The following is a 4,190-nucleotide window of genomic DNA, read 5'->3' as shown; positions in this document are numbered from 1 at the left end:
CACATATACTTTGTCGCATACGTGGGTCCCGTCACCATTACATAGAATTTTATAAATCAAGTCCGATTTCTCATATTTATCTATTCTACTCTTGGTATTACTGAAATTTGTCGCAACGTATTATTGTAGGTAAAGGCTAAATTACATTTCTCTTTGTCATAAATATTTGAATATTTTATTCTGTTAGAAAGGCCTGACACATATGTAGTCGATTTATATATTGTATTGTTTTCGGCATTTTTCCTCGTAGTGGGTTTCTTATAATAATCTCTTATACAGTTTTTTATTTTCCCTGTTGGAAATTCATTATTTTCTAGAATATTTATTATTATTTTAATGTTTTCCTTATGATGAACTTCATCGCTGAGCGAGAGAACTCTGTTGATAAAATTTCTGGCCGTATTGACTATTGTAGATTTGTCATGTTTAGAATTAAAGTTAATTAATCTACCTGGCGCGGTAGGTTTTTTATACCAATCAAAAGATAATTGGTTATTCTTTTTTATAATAAGAGTATCGAGAAACGGTAGTTTTCTTTGGCCTAGAGCTCGTTTATATTTCAAAAGTTATAATCCAAAGGCCGTAAACAACAAAAATAATTATGGAACGGAGTGCACACCTCACTAACAAAAACACCTACAGACATATGAAAAGCAAGTATGGTATGGAGATCACGAAGTACACAAATCGATACCAACAAAGCGCAAAACAGCTGGCTAAGTTGACACAGTCGATTAAGTTTCTGGTAAGTTGCAGAAAAAGTGGCATAACACCCAAATTCATAAACAACGCCACCAAAAATATTTTGTACGTACTAAACTGCAACACCAGCAACAAGCATTTGCTCAAAAACATCAATAAGGCTCTCACAAAATTTATAGAAACGGTGGAATGTAAACCCTTGAACCTCATCATAAAAATTAAATATGAACATAAGAAACAAAATGAAAGAGAGGTAAGCACATTAACTAACAAAATAAACCAAACTCTTGATGCAGAAGATTCTACCGCGTTTTTTGAAAGTGAGAAACTCCTAATTAACATCCTTACAACAACAATTATGAAAATACACACACAAAAATTCGAGAAACTCAAAAACATACATAGGCAATCTCTTAACATTAAAAATATACCCCACTGGTTTCATAATACTACGAAAACCGAGATCCCTACAGATATTCAGTGGCTCCTCTCTTTAGGTCCAAAATATTCTTTGCCAATAACAAATAGTGGGTTCTCTTTATTCAAGTTGATATCAGACGGGGAAGACTGCATTCAAACTGTCAAAGATCAAGAGCAGCAAGAGATTGAGAGGAACAATCTAACAACACTAATACGGGATCATCTTTGGAAAACCAAAAATAGCGCGCGCGACAAATTTCTATTAGATACCCTACAATCGGCCAAAACTTTTCTAAACAACAACAAAGACTTATTGGTTCTGAATGCAGATAAGGGTAATGTTACCGTCTTAATGGATAAGTCGGACTATGAAAAGAAGTTGCAACTTTTGGTAAATGACATTTCGGAATACCGGGTATTGAAACGAGATCCCAGTAATAAATTACAAGACAAAAACAACGAGATTGTAGAAAAATTGTTATAAAACAAAGTTATAGATTTAAAAGATAAATACAAACTAATAAGCAAAACGTCCAATGCGCCTAGATTATATCGCCTGCCCAAAATTCATAAAGCAATTATCCCATTGCGACCTATTTGTTCGTCTGTCCACTCCCCCTCGTACAATTTATGCAAGTATGTGGTTAATATTCTCACAAACACAACCAAATCGTCCAAATATAACGTAAAAGACTCGATTAACTTTAAAAACAAAATAAAAGATACATACATATATGATGAGGAGAGTCTCGTGTCATTTGATGTCATCTCACTTTTTCCCAGCATTCACGTAGATCATACCTTAGAAATTATAGCATCCAAGTGGAACCAGATAAAGAACCACACCACACTCACAAAAGAATTTTTTCTAGAAATAGTTCGTTCCTGCATTACAGATAATAGATATTTTAAATTAAACAATAAAATTTATGAGCAACGTTGCGGTATGCCCATGGGTTCCCCAGCATCCCCCGTCATAGCAGACATTGTAATGGAAGAATTACTGGAGAAATTTGAAGAAGATTCCCCTTATAAGCCACGTTTGCTTACCAAATACGTCGATGACCTTTTCGCAATTGTGAAAACTGATACGGTGGAAGAATTGCTAAATATTCTAAATGGATATAACAGGATTATTAAATTTACATTTGAGGTGGAGAAGGATGGAAAACTACCGTTTCTCGATACTCTTATTATAAAAAAGAATAACCAATTATCTTTTGATTGGTATAAAAAAAATACCGCGTCAGTTAGATCAATTAACTTTAGTTCTAAACATGAAAAATCTACAATAGTCAATACGGCCAGAAATTTTATCAACAGAGTTCTCTCGATCAGCGATGAAGTTTATCATAAGGAAAACATTAAAATAATAATAAATATTATAGAAAATAATGAATTTCCAACACGGAAAATAAAAAACTTTATAAGAAACCCACTACGAAGAAAAATGCCGAAAACAATAAAATATATAAATCGACTACATATGTGTCAGGCCTGTCTAACAGAATAAAATATTCAAATATTTATGACAAAGAGATATGTAATTTGGCCTTTACCTACAATAATACGTTGCGACAAATTTTCAGTAATACCAAGAGTAGAATAGATAAATATGAGAAATCGGACTTCATATATAAAATTCTATGTAATGGTGATGGATCCCACGTATGCGACAAAGTATATGTGAGGACTACGAAATCGAAACTAAAAACGAGGATTTCCTGGCATAAAACGAATATTAAAAATCGCAACAACCCTAATGATGGCAAAACGGCGCTAACACAGCATTGCAGAGAAACTGAACACTCTACCGATTTAGAAAATGTAGAAATTGTACAGCAAGAGAGGAATTACAACAAACGCTACATATTAGAGATGCTACACATCATAAATACACCCAGCGACAAACGCATAAACTTCAAATCGGATACAATTGGTATTGCCTCTCCCTTTAGGCAGCTGATCAACAACAACAATAATAATAGATAACAGCATCTCCCACTGTTTACCAAAGAGTTCACCTGCAGGCTGCAGCTGATATCACTTGAGCGGCGCTCACTAATTAGCTAACTTTCTGTTTATGTTCATTTTTTGTTTATGATAACGGCTTTGTATTATTTAAATTTTATTGTTATTTGCTTTGCACTGTTCGTAAACTTTTATTTTTGTTACACTAGTCGACACATTGTATTCAACAATGTAAGTTCTGTACTTGTGCAAATGTGTATTTTTGTGATTTTAATATGTATGTTTGTTCTTTTCGTACCTAGTCCTGATGATGACTTCAGACTGAAGTCGAAATATCGACAAATTAAATAATATAATTGTATATTAAAAATTCACGTATTGTGTTTTATTAAGAATATACAAATATCTCGTTTATATTTAAAAAGTTATAATTTACGACTGATTTCTGCCACTATCCATACGGATTTTATTACGAGGTTGGCCTGTGGGCACATGAATTTGGTAATTCATTTACAGCGCATTTTAAGCATGATTGGCGGTTACCCTTAGCCGACAGCAAGTTTGCGTCGAATGTGGAGGATCTTTTAAAGCGCATGAACTGGGAATTGAAAATGATTGCCGACAAAAATATACCCAAAGTAAAGGCAGCACAATTTGATGTTGTCAAACATATGCGCGCTGCTCAAATTACCGTTGGCTTAGAATCAGCAATTTCTTCAGGCAATTGGACAATTAAGCGTTTTGAAATGGAACGTGCTGGTGTAACACAAGTTTCATCGCGTTTTAGCTACTCATATTTGTATGTAATTTATGTTGTTTGGAAAGGCACGCCATAAATATAGCCAATAAATTTGCAGAGAAACCTTTAATACCATTATTAAATTTTCGTTGACGCAACTAGATCTTTAATAGTACAAGATCTTCCTTAAAGTTTTTACGCCCATAGAAAATCGCGTGCAAAAATTGTTGGCTTCTTTGCACAGTGAGATCGCATAATCCATTGGCATTATAATGGAAGGGACTTTTCATCATCCCCGAATATGTGTGCACGTAAATTATTGTTCAGTGGTATATATATTAGAACCTGCAAAGAAAAA

The sequence above is a fragment of the Eurosta solidaginis genome, chromosome 2, assembly GCF_040869045.1.
Source record: "Eurosta solidaginis isolate ZX-2024a chromosome 2, ASM4086904v1, whole genome shotgun sequence".
In the NCBI taxonomy this organism is placed as follows: Eukaryota; Metazoa; Arthropoda; class Insecta; order Diptera; family Tephritidae; genus Eurosta; species Eurosta solidaginis.
Note: the sequence above shows the minus strand (reverse complement) of the source record.